This window comes from Dermacentor variabilis, chromosome 3 (genome assembly GCF_050947875.1).
Source record: "Dermacentor variabilis isolate Ectoservices chromosome 3, ASM5094787v1, whole genome shotgun sequence".
NCBI lineage: Eukaryota > Metazoa > Arthropoda > Arachnida > Ixodida > Ixodidae > Dermacentor > Dermacentor variabilis.
This window is the reverse complement of record NC_134570.1, coordinates 83,140,425-83,154,195: the sequence shown is the minus strand read 5'-3', so window position 1 is coordinate 83,154,195 and position 13,771 is coordinate 83,140,425.

Here is a 13,771-nt window from a genome sequence, read left to right as displayed (position 1 = left end):
TATTACCCTACTTATCTTTGAGTGCATACATCTTGGTTTCTCCTATGCCATGTTTCCTTCACACTGAATTAAGGCTGCGTCGGTTTTTTCAGGGCTTCTTCAGTCTGCCTCACGTTATAATTTCGAATATCACTTATTTCCGCCTTGTTGATCAGTTCTGACAAGGCGACACAGTCATTTTTTGCTGTTTTTTTATTATGCCCTTAGTTACTTAGGAGAGATTGCCAACTGGTTGCCTTGGTGCCTTGCCTCCTACTTCCATTGCTACCTCCGAAACCAGCCTAGTTACAGTTTCATTCATTACCCCTATGTCACCATCATTTCTCTGTTCAAAGGCTACATATTTGTTTGCAAGTACCAGCCTGAATTCGTCTGCCTTTACGCTTACGGCCAATAGGTTGACCTGTTTCTTCTTGACTAATTTTGCTCTTTCCCTCTTAAAATTGAGGTGAATGTTAGCCCTGACTAACCTATAAGGTCACTGGACTTTCCCGACGTAACACTTCTACATACGCCGTAAGCGGGCGTCGACAGGAAGTAGGAAATCAATTTCATTTTTTGTTTCTCCATTAGAGCTTTTCCAGATCGACTTTCTGCCTCAGAGCACTACTCAACCTAATGCACACAAAAGCGTACACTACCAACATGGTCCGCGCTATCATCCATAAAACAACAAATGGATTATGACTCTCTCCTCCAAACACTGCAACAGTTGAGAATTGGTAGCGACCGTCGCGCGTTTCCTACAACCATGGTTGGGGGCCCGGCGACGCACCAAGAGGCAGCCGGCGAACGGACGAGGGGGCGCCCCGCTGGGCTGGTGTCCCGACCGGCGCCTCGACCCGCAACCTGATCCGGGCCCCGTGCTTTCGGCGGACCGCCTGCTGGGCGCTTATGGCCGGCGCTTCCGAGAAGGACGAAGGCGTCGTTGCGGCCAACGGACTACTCGTATTTTGTATTTTCTTTTCTATTCCTTTTCTGGTCACTGCGATGTCTCTTGTAAAATAAACGTTCAGTCTTGAAGCGAACCCCGACGAGTGAGAATCGTTCCTTCGAGGCTCCTGCGTGCGCGGCCGCTGAACGCCGCCGCCCGAAAGAGTCTCACGCAGCAGTTTTGTAGTCGCACTCGCGAAGTGACCTCCACAGAGCGTTGGTCGTAGCCTTTAATTATTCCACAGCAACAGAGATATATTGCTACAGGTTACCGACTGCAGTACAAAGACCATCCACAGGATTAAGAAACCCAATTAGACGGCGATATTACAGAGACAGAAGTGAGGGCAGCCCTATGAGTCAGTCATGAGTCAAGGACACATGACCAAGGACGCCAGTCATGAGTCAAGCACACGTGACTGGCGTCATAATTCAGTACTACAGGAAGGCTGAGGCAAAACGAGCTGATCGCAGAGCATGATCACGCGCTGGAACACAGTAGAAAATGGCATAGTTTCGGCACCTGCGCACGTGACTGCACGACCGTGGGAACAAGCAGACAAGCGGAATTACATATCTCATGCTTCAGTGCGGAGTAAAACACAAAAAAACCGCAGACATTCCGCTGTTGTGTTTTGTTATTCCCCTAAACTTCAATTCGTCAATTCAAGCAAGAGATAGCACAAATAACAGATGTTGCCTTGAACAGTTCTCGAATTCACGTGTCACCACGAGCGACGTCCACAGTGGACCCAACTATGAAGCGCAGGTACGCGACGGCGTCACCGTCCGGCTTGGAGCGCGCTCGCCGCGAGAGAATGGGAAAAAGGCGTTCGGATAGAATTGTTACACTTTTCGCGGCGCGTAGTCATGTAATTATTTGCAACCACGATCGCTAACGTGCATTGTATGCTCTGCGCTTGTCATGTCAAAACAGCCAGACATAGTGAGGGGCCCTTTAAGGAGCGGAATTTTGTGAGAGAGTTCTGCTTGCCGCTGCGACGCGTGAGTGAGCTTAAGCAAGTTGCTGACCGCGACAAAAATTATTTTGACCCTGGCCAGACGAGCACTGAAGCCCGTCAGCAAAAGTAATTAGGTATGTTTAGCGCGCACACAAAACAAGCTACATGTGCTTCTTTTTTTCAAACCCTGCGGTAAGGATGTGTATCAGAGTAGCTGCTTGACTTGCCCTGTGGACTTGTGTGCTTCGTTGTGAGTTGAGCACCAAACACCTCGTCTTCACCACAATCATTCTCTCTGCATTACTGCACCTACTAAAACACTCGGTTGTTATTGGTTTTCTGTGTCAATTAAGCGCGTGTATGCTGTTAGCCGCAAATAATAAGACTGCGTTGACAAATCTTTTCGTTCATATGTGTTCTTTGCATTCGCTGGCCGTCTGCGCTAGTTATAGGTTGAGCGTCTGAATTGCTAGATAGAATTGTTCCCATGAACAATTTTGTCTCAGAGGTTCGTAGAAATACGGTCCCTGATTTCATTGCATGACGAGCGGTTAGACGGGAAGCAAAGAAACTAGTCTATATATACAAAGCGGATGAAGCTAATGAATACGACCACTTAGCATATGTTGATAAAATAATACGACAGAACTAATCTCAGAATGATTGTCCAAGGTAATGCAACGAGCATTCGAACAATGCAGTGACACACCGTATTCCGGAGGGAACGCTTATTATACAAGTGTAGAGGTGATTATCACACTTTCATTGCCTCAGCTGTATGCGAGGCACTCTGCACATGGTCCTACATTTTTCATTGCACCAGCTTGTCACGGTCACCCATGAGCATGGCGGCATGATTCGGACTGTATGACGGCGATGCAGTGACAGTGATTCAATGACGGAAAAAGGAATGACATCGATTCAAGGGAAAAGACGGTATAATGACGATGGCATGCAGACAATGATATGTAGATTCCTATAGTTGACTATCGTAGAATGGCGACAGAGTGATGACGAGAACCTAAGGACGATGAGATGAAGACTAGTGCATGACAGCATGACGGCGACGGTGTGGCGACAAGTGGATAACGAAGCTAGGATAACGACGGTGTGAGCACTGTGAAGAACGGTAGCGTCATCGCTAAACAGTGCAACGAGTGATCGTCGCGCCTAAGAGCAGCGGAAAGGATCATCCCATAGCCATTTGCCGCACGAGGTCGACGCTCTATTAAACAAAGAAGGACAAATATTGTATTCAAGTAGAGACCGCATTTCTCTTGGCATCACCCCAGCGTCAACAATGGCAATAATAAACAGACCAAGTGCTTCAGTGCGGAAGTGATTTGTTCAATGTGTCTATTGTGACGCTACCTAAGAGGTTCCCCGTGACCTCAACGTACTGTTGCGTTAATTGCATTGTCGTGGCATACCCATAATGCTAGAGATCGTGAAAGGCAAACGGAGACTGGGGGATAGTAACAAGGTGACCCTCGATCATCTTGCTGCTTTTGCGTAATAAGTTCAGGCTAAGCAGAAAAATATCACACGCCTTGCAATATAGTTACTTCCATGGCAGCATTTAGTAAATTATTCCAGTTACTACATCTTCATGCGGTAATTTTCCCCATATGCAGAGATGAAGCCGTAAGACCTTTTTCACGAGCGTTAGCTAACGATCAAAGAAATAAAGTGTATTGTGCCAAATATGGCATCTTTCTTGGTGCTCTGATCTTTCGAAAGCAGGTTATAATAGCGCATAAGCCTATGGTTACGATAGACGACCGCATCTTTACTTCGAGATATATATATATATATATATATATATATATATATATATATATATATATAGAGTGGCGGTCTGATGGTATGGAACTAGGAGGAGTTACGGGTGTCGAGAAAAAGCGAGCAATTTGGTCTGCAAGACTGTTGTTGTGGTCATGACCATGTTCTGGCACCCCGCGTAGAATTACGCCCGTCTTCCTCAAATTTGCACTAGCATTCACACCTCCGGCCACACGAGGAATTCCGCAATCGCTGACATTTAAATCACGCGTTATAACTAGAGCGTCGCATGAGTGCTTAACAGCACATCACTTTCAACAGGCTGGACGTGTCATAACAGACGTCAGCAAAGGTTTCAAAAATATGCTGGAGAATTACCGGACAGACCTGCCAGAACGAGAAGGCCTTCCTTTCGGTTATACGCCTAATTTGCTTACTCGAGCAGGTGCCCGTTAAGGCATGTGCCATTTGCCCTTCATAACATGAGCCGCAAGATGCCTTGATAAGAGTATGCGAGCACGCGAACAATATGCGCGATGGAAGACAACGGTTTCATATCTTCCTTTCCTATGCCGAGGCAGATTCTCGCTCTACATTGCATATATGTGCCCGTCTTTAACCTGACTGAATTCACTCGCAAATTCAGGAATCAGCAAACGCGCTTGATTTAGGAAGCAGCACAAATGACCCGAGAACCATGCGAACGTGTCAGCAAACAGTTGGGAGCCTAATCTGATAAGAAAATAATTTTTAGAAAAGGGAGGCACGTGCAGCGGTCGACAGTCTTTGATAAGTGATTTTTAGCTGTTTTTATGTATTTTCTTCATCGAAACGTTTTCGTCAGACCTCTTACACACGTGTATAAGCATCGCATATGTACCACTAAATTGCCACTTGGAAATCAGTGCTTGCTCCGTCTTGTTTTATTATTTGTGTTGCCTCTCGCACTGCGCAGGCTCATTATTGATCACTAACTGTACAGTAAGTGTACGGGAGTTCCGCTCAAACAAGTGCGACATAAACCAGCTCAGTAGAAACGCTAGTCTGGTTACAGTGCGCCTGCACCCATTGCTCATGCTCACAGCGAAAGGCAGACCGTGGCAGAGTTTCAGCTTGTCCGGTATTCGGGGTAAGTGCAAGCGAACTGCCAATGCAAATGTCAACAGCCTGCACGGTGCAGCCACCTTCTAGAGCAGACCCCAATCGGAAGAACACAAAGCTATTTTGAAGTTAACATGTCTGGTCTACATCTCAGATGGTGTGAATGTTGGGCAAAGGCATATTAGTGTCCCTGTAGAAAATTTCCGCCAACAAGAAAGCAAAATGCACGAGGGTACTGTAATATTAGCTCTGCTTGTTTGGTTGACCTTGGCAATAGCAGGTATTGCACCGTGCAAGCCGTTTACGTTTGTGTTTCCGTTCATCCTGTAAAACGGCCTTTTCCCTAGCGTTTAGCGAAATACCGGAGACGTTTAAACTCTGTCCTCTTTGCCGACAAGCTAATTGAGCGCATTGTTCAGGTTGCGCCCATTCTGCATCGTCGTTTTTGCAGCCAAATGCACTCCACGCCTATGAAGGCCCTCTGACTCTTCGTGCGCGTGAGAGGCGCCTGTACCGTCGATATCAAGGCAATACGATGGCACCAAGGGCGGGAATGAGCCTCGAGCGTTCGTGTTAAGAATATCGCAATAATATAACTTAGTGTCGATGCCATGTGAGGAGACCCAATCTCTCCAATGCTATTTGTTGCATACATAAAAGCATTCAAGATGTTAACTTCACGCAAAGCAGTCACAGAATACTGGGATTATTAACGCGTAATGATTTTTGGCACGCTCACCAGCCATGTCACGAGATATGTGTAATGCCTTGTATCTGCAGAAAAGTGCATAAATAGCAAAGGTAAGACATGTACCCGTTCCTTATCATCCTTACCATCAGCCTATTTTATGACCACTGCCGGACAAAGGAGTCTCCGTGCCTGCGCCAACTGATACCAACCAGCACCGAAAAATTTCCTATTTGTTGACTCCACCTAGTCATCAGCCGTCCTCGACTGCACTTTCCTTTTTTTTTGGCACCCATTCTGTAACCCTGATGGCCCACCAATTACCAAACCTACGCAATACATGGCCTGCCCAGGTCCATTTCTTTCTCTTAACGTCAATTAGAATATCGGCCATCTCATTTTCCTCTCTGATCCGTACCTCTCTCTTCCTGTCTCTTAACATTACGCCTAATATTCTTCGTTCAATCGCTCTTTGCGATTTCTTCAACTAGTTCCCGAGCTCCTTTGTCAATCTCCAAGTTTCTGCCCCCTATCTTAGCCTAGGTAAAATGTATTGTTTGTACAGCTTTATTTTCAATAATAGTGGTATGACTCCAGTCAGGATTTTCCAATGCCTTCTGTATGCACTCCAAGTCATTTTTATTCTTCTGTAAATTTCCTTCGCATGATCAGAGTCGCCTGTGAGTACTTGACTAGATAAACATTCTCCTTTACAAACTCCAGAGGCTTACGGGCAATCCTCAACTCTTGTTCCGTTGTCAAACTATTGAGCATTATCGTTGTCATCTGCATATTCACCTTCAACCCTACCCTTACCGTCTCTTTGCTAAGGTCCTCAATAATTTGCTGTAACTCGACCAAAGTGTTGCTGAACCGGACACTATCATCTACAAACCGAAGTTTGTTGAGACATTCGCCGCTTGTCCCCACTCCAAAGCCTAAGATACTCCTAAGACACGTGGCGCGTTCTCACTGGACCTTACCGAGGTGCAGTCAGAACGCAGGCGAAAGCTTGCGTGTACAGGTAATGCACGCGTAACATACGCCTTCGAAAGCGACAGTGAGGGTGGCAGGGTATGGCGGCGATGCACACACCCTCGCGCAATGTCTCACGCGCTACTGCGGAAGCTCGTCTACACTTTCGGCCACTCTGCGCCGTCGAGGCACGCTCTTTCCAGGCGTTCTGGATCAATTGGCACGATTGCACTAAAGGATCAGATGCGGCGAGAAAACCTGATAATTGCCTATGAAAGCCTATGCGTTCTCTGGCACCGGAAAGGCCATGCTTCCATAAGCTAGGAAAAGCAAATAAGCAAAACTAAGCAAAAACGAACTCGCAGCCGAGCAAAACAGCGCTTACGCATTAGTCAACATTTCTCAGAATATCAAAATCTTTTTTTAAAGAATCTGCCTATACCTACGACGTCTGCTGCAAATTGTTGACTTCATGCCAGATAGGCACGCAAACCAAGCTCCAGCAAAGCGATTTATACCAGGTGTTTCCTTATGATGACAAACATCTTTAAGGATGACCTAGTTACAGATAACTTAATTCTAGTCCTTGAGCTGGTTTGTCCAAAGGGGGTGGACACCAGTGTCATGAGTAACGGCAACAAACAGCCAAGAAATAAATAAATTTTTATTTATACGTTTAAACTATATAACTTCCGCTCTGATTGCAGTTTAAACGTTGTCGCCGATAACTTAACAAAATATATCCGAATTGAATAAATCTTGAGGATGGCGCCAATATTCAGATTACCACAATGAAACACTGTGACGAAAGATATCGGAGTTTGTAATCCGATGCATAAAATGACATAAATACGATTGAAAGTGCGACGGCGTATGTCTCGAAACTCGTATCATCGCCACTATGATTTCGTTCCAAGTGGATATCATTTCCAATCTCAATCTCTTTCACTGTCGTGTTCGTCCACATCGGGTTACAATTTATCTGTGCGTGAGTTGGCACAAAAATATCCTTTGTAATTCCTATCGATTATCCCAAGCTTGTAGTGCTTTCTTGGCTAATCTAAATCGCAATCTCAAATTACTTATGCGCTTTTCCAATTTTCTGTTGTTTCAATTCAGTGCGTTTATTAAATTATATATTGACTGGTACTGCGACCCTCTAGTGCAAGCTCAGCACATAATTACACTTTCATTCACCCTTCTCCGGATTTAAAATTTTAGAAGGACGTAAATAAAGCCAATATACCCGACGTGTTAGAATTAATATTCACAACTTCTCCTAATTTCCTTCACCAACTGATGTTTCGGCCTGGCCTAACTGAGTACTGATTATTTGAAGTAACAAAACCACCAGGACTGCTCAAAAATTCATCAATATATTACAAATTCTAATAAGTATTCTGACACTGTCGTTTTCTACATACCAAATTTTTTCTCCCTATTTTCGTGAAAAGTCCCGGTTTACAAAGACAGTCAACAACCTAACGTATACGCATGTTTTCTGGCATTCTGTCTCTCACGGTTTACTTACCATCTTTGGCATCTTCACAAGAAAAATAAACGATTTATTTCTGCGCGAGAGCAGTCTCGTCTGGTGAAAACTTTTTCACAAATCTTTCTTCTGATCTAGAATTCATACACGCTATTCTCCCCGCTAAAGACAAGCTTTTTGGCAGCACTTTGGCGTGTCTGTAAATTAGAACCCGACTTAATCCGGCAAAATATTTGTGGCAACAGGCACCCCTATATCAGGTTGCGCGATGACAAAAGTAGCTCTATTTCCAAGGAGAAATGATTCAACGTGCTAAGCAATGGTATTTCTTTCTCATTCTCATTTACCACCTGTCCTCAAGGCATGGTATAGGAAACTGCAAATATCCTGCCATAGAAGGAAATAGGCGAATGCTTCTGGGGTTGCTCGGCTTATAAACAATCTGAATGTTTCTTTTTCCTCTCATGGGCGTGAAATCAACGCGTGACATGACATGCTAGTTTTATCTAAGAGACAAAAATTATGAGCTCTCGTCAAACTTTTGCTAATATGGGGTGATGTAGAACTTAACCGCAGTCCGAGTGACAGTGCTACCAGCCTATCTAAAGAACTTATTAACGCGGCAGAAGCAAATAATTCGCATGCGGAAGCACGCCACAACGAACTAAAATGAATGCTTGATGATGTCAAATGAAGTCGGGCAGTGCTGGAACAAACAGTTCGTGATATTAACGCAAGACTTGCAGTAGTCGAGACCAAAGTAACGACTCTCGGTTACTCCCAAGTCAACAAACTTGAACAAGTTGTGGCTGAAGCTACTATACAAGAAAATTCCGAACTACGAACCCTGCTCAATGAATTGGAAGATAGGTCGTGAAGCGATAATTTTTTATGGTGTGGCTGATGGCAAAAAACGAATCTTGGACACAATCCGAAGGAAGAATCCGGTCGCTTTTCGCAAGCTGACTTGTTCAGATACCGGGAGACGGAACTTCAAGGACGCATGGGCTAGGTAACTATGCCGCTAAGAAGTATCATGCAATAATTGTCAACTTCATCCTATTGAAACTTAAAGACTGCATTTCCGCAAAGTAAAGTAAGATAAGAAGCACTGGTATGTCGGTAGGTAAGCATTTCTGCAAATGTAGACGCAATTCCCGCAGTAAGCTTCTTGATTTCAGAAAGTCGAGTAATGAGCATTGTACCTTGCATTACAATGGGCTTTTCATTAACAAAGATACTTAGTATAGTGCGTTAAACAGGATAGCGCTTGTGAAATAATGGAGAGAACTGTGCCAGCACCTACAAATGCGGACGCGTCAAACTAGCGCGCCAATAGCGTGCCGTGATCCTAGCGGATGAAAGAATACTTTATTAAAATGTTTTCCGGTCAATGTCCGCTAGCCCATGACCCATCCGCTTACGCTGTGGGGCATGAGAGACCAGTCTCAATGCAGATACTTGGGATTTTCAGGCACTTGGCAGCGCTCTCAGTACGGGCTGCCCGCACGGCCCATAATATGTGCTTAGTGTCGAGTGAAGGCGACGCGCCGACGAATCCGGTGTACAGTACTTGCTTGATTGCACTTGAAATTCGTTGAGAGACTCTCGTTGAGAGGCACTCGAGAAACTCTCGTCAGAACTGGAGTAGTACTTTCTCCACTTGTAACACATGAGGATCTCTTTAAAGAAACAAGTAATATTTGCTCCATATGAAGCCCGTGAAATCCTTGTAAGTATCGAAGTAATACTCACTCCAATTTTACCGCTTAACCTAAAAGCCCTTGTGGAAATGAATATTCACTCCAATCGGAACACCATCAAAACTCTTGTGAGAGATGGAGTTGCATAAGATTCCATATGAACGGAGCATATTACATTCTCATTCTCGAATGCACTAGGCGCCGAGGCATTCACTCCCATCCGGGATTATTTCTATTTTGTGCGTGTGTTCTCACCACTTAATTGTAGTTGAAGCGACAGTCAGCACGAAGGTGAATGCGCTCACTGCTTCTGTCGCTGTTTCTCACGCGAGCATTTTGACTACGAGTGAGATGTGTTTATGCTTGCCTGTGTGTGCGCAAACCCATGCTTGTTAATTTACGAAGCGAATGTTTGCAAGTATGGATGGCCGATAAAATTACTTTCCATAGTTAGTATATCTGTCTAATTATTTGCTATGGCAATTGATGTTTCGCCTTTCAGGCGAAATTGCGGCATAGTTTTTGGCGATGGCACTTATATAAACATTACAGACGACTTTCAACCGGTGCCGTCGCCGTCTGGATCATCGTGATCCGCCCTATAAAGTGTTTGTTAATTTACTTAGTAAGTGAAACTGTGCAGCGCTTGATGCAGCTGATGAAACGAGTAACCTGCTTCCGTATAGCTGTCTAATATTGACAAGTGTACTTGCTTATCTTTTCCGGGTGAGCACTTTTCACCGTCTAACAACCGTTATCGCTATACGTGGGAGGCGGCCACATATTTCGGAAATTTATCGAATGCTATCGACGGTTCTCTTGCCACTAAAGCTTGTGTAATCTGACTGTATGCGGGACGCGAATTGTCTAGAACTTTCTGGAAAATATACGGGCACCACTGATTACTCTAGAACCTTCGATGACTCCTGTATGACTTGTGTATAAAAGCCGACGCCGGCTACGGAATCTTCGCCGCTTCCGTGGCAGTAAGGCGGCATAGGTAATTGGAGCAATCCATCAGGAGGACGACATAGCAAATACGCTTCTGTCGCACGGCCTCCTAGCACGGCCGTGTTCTTTCGCCTCTCCCTTCAACTCCTCTCCCCTTGCCCTCCCTCACCAAACCCAAACAACTCCCTCACCTTCGACTGTCTCCGCGTGTGCCCGCTGGCCCGGCGCCAGCTTAGCCCGCTGCATGAAGTTTCATGCTTTGTTATCTGCTGTTATCGGGAAGCGTGCGCTGCTGGGCGTTGCCCGGCGTAGGAAGTTACGTCGTTTCGTCAGTTTCGTGGTACTCGATAGCTGTGTGCTTGTGATCCCCGACGTTTCACCCGTTTCTTGAGTCCCACCGCTCGTGCATCGTGCAGGGGTGCACCAATACCTTAAAAACAAGCCCTGCAAGGTTCTTCCGGGTGCCTAAAGACAACAGGTGAGCGCACAGACCCAAATATATCAGAAGGCGCATCTACACGAACACGACCCTGCGCATGTGTGTGCTCCATCAGTCCCCGTACGTCGTTGCACCTTTATTGTGATACACTACCCTCTTACCAGTAGAGAAAGCTTACAAATAGCTGTTCCTCCCCATTGTCACCTAATCTAGGAGTTGTTTTTCTATGCCAAGTCTCATGCTGCAACATCAGTAACTCACCCAGCTTTCCATTCCGCGCCCAGCGCTTTTTCTTTGTCAACCCTTCCTTCTACAAACGTACTGACAGGTGAAAAATTACTGTGCGTGTTTATGTATTACGTCAGCGATTGCCGATGGAAAAACTGCGCGAACTACCTTTATTTTAGGTATGATACGCTTTTTTTCTGGAAAGCATGAGCATTGCAAGCAGGGGCACGGCTTTGGGGGGGGGGGGGGGGGGAGGGTGGCCTAATGGGTCTTCAGCACCTCCTGAAATTTTTTCGTGCTGTCATGCACCGCGGATCAAAACAACCCCCGGTGCTGGAAGTCATGCTGGATTTTGTATAGAATGTCCTTTTCACGCTCAGAAAGACATTTCAGCGCGAACATTGTGAACTCAGGCTCAATTTCATGGCAACGCCCATTAACATGAACCTACATAACCCAAGGAGCCCATCCAAGTAGAAAGTTTCAAGGTCGTTTTGATGGCGAGCGGGCACGTCACGGCATCTCGCGGAGGCCGCGGTGTCTACGCAGCTCATGGCTTACGATGACAAAACGTTATGGTTTTAAAGTTCTCGGAAACTTTTGATGCGAAAGGTGCATTGTAATTTAAAATTCGTGCCTCAGATTTTCAATTCCGCAACTTTGTGGGCTTTATGTTCTTATAAAAATTTGACGCCAAAGGTGCCAAATTAACACAATATCAGACATGTTGACAAAGCACGCCGCGATGTCCGATGGGACGAAGCATTGTGATACATGAGTTGTGCCGTCATATCACAAAAAAGAATATAAATGTTTGTTTTTTCACCTGCGCCAAAGTATCCATGTCAAGACATTCAAGCCGGCAAAGCTAACCACGCGTACTGTGACAAATAGGGGCGCCAGGAGATGACGAAGAGGAAGAAGACGGTTGTTTTCTGTGCTCGCGCTCGCCCGTCAAGGCCGTTTTCTCTTTCTGTGCATTCACATAAAACGCCGAGATATCTAACCCTAAACGCGGACTACCAATCCATGTAGGTGCTGGTTCCCTTTTGCAATCTTGAACTCCGTACCCGGACTCTAACCCCGTCTTCGTCCTGCCGGCGGACGCGCCACAGCAATGTGCTACCGCACCACCTGTGGTCGCCTGCTCCCAATTACCAAGACAGCCAGACCCTGTCATTTTCAACGGCACCGACGTGCACGACGTCGAGTACTGGCTCACTTCGTATGAGCGTGTGAGCGCCCACAATAAATGCGATTGCGGCAATAACTTAGCAACCAGCTTTTACCTGGCAGGCGTGGCACAGCTGTGGTTCCACAACCAGGAAGCTGATATTGCCAACTGGTCGTCCTTTAAAACGCGCTTCACGGAAGTCTTCGGCCGACCCGCTCTCCCCAAGCTCCGCGTAGCACAGCGCTTACGCGGTCGCACCCAGCAATCCGACGAGAACTTTACGTCCTACAATTGAGGTTATTATCAACCTCTGTCGTCCCATCGACCCTGCTATGTCAAATTCTGATAAGATCCCACACATCATAAAGGCGATCGAGGACCACGCCTTGCAAATTTTCATTGCAACATATCCCCAAACTCCCACAGACGACGTTCAGTACTGCAAGAGCTACGACGACTTGCGGAAACAGCGCATTTCTAAACGCCTCCCGAGCTCGGACACGGCCAACTGGTCAGCACCAACTGCCGGCGCTTCTTCTATTGACACCTCAATGTTGCTGCAGCTAATGCTGCAGTTTGTCCGAGAAGAGCTGGTACAATTCTACCTTGTTCCCCACGTTTTGGACTCAGCGCAGGCGCTTCCTCCCACGCTACGACAAGCCATATAGGAGCAAATTTCTGAGACGCTAAAAACTTCCTACCAGCATCCGCCTCTTTCCGCTCTTCTGACCTATCCTGAAGTCACATGCAGACAGTCACCAGCCAAGACGCTCGGCACGGATCCTGATTTACCTGCAAATGACTTGTACGCTGCGCGTCCGCCTGTCCGCCCGAACAATTCGCCATCCCGCACCGCCGTCCACTAACCGTTGGCGCACCCCGGGACAACGAGCCTATCTGTTAAATCTATTGCTTACGAGGCCATGTCGCTCATTTCTGTTGTCGTCGTGACGTCCGTACTGGTGTGGCCGAAGAACTTCAAAGCTATATTTCCGTCCTTAGCCACAGCGCGCGATTTCCTCGCATGCAACGATCGACAGATGCTCACCGAATCGACGTGGCTACTACATACGTCGGTCGCCTTCGCTATGTCGCCGTTGACTTTCCTCTATGCTTCGTGCCCCCCCTTGCTCAAGCGGAAAACTAGCCATCGTTGAATATTCTGTGCATGTTGAGCAGCGGTTCTCTGATCATTATCTAGTGGGTATTTCCTTTCCCCATTTATCGCTTAAGAAAGGTCACATTTACTTGATTAAATCTGCTAAAGATTACTCACGTTCCTATGATGCCTGCACAGTAGAATATATGGAAAGCTGTCTGACTATTCGATAACACAGACACTT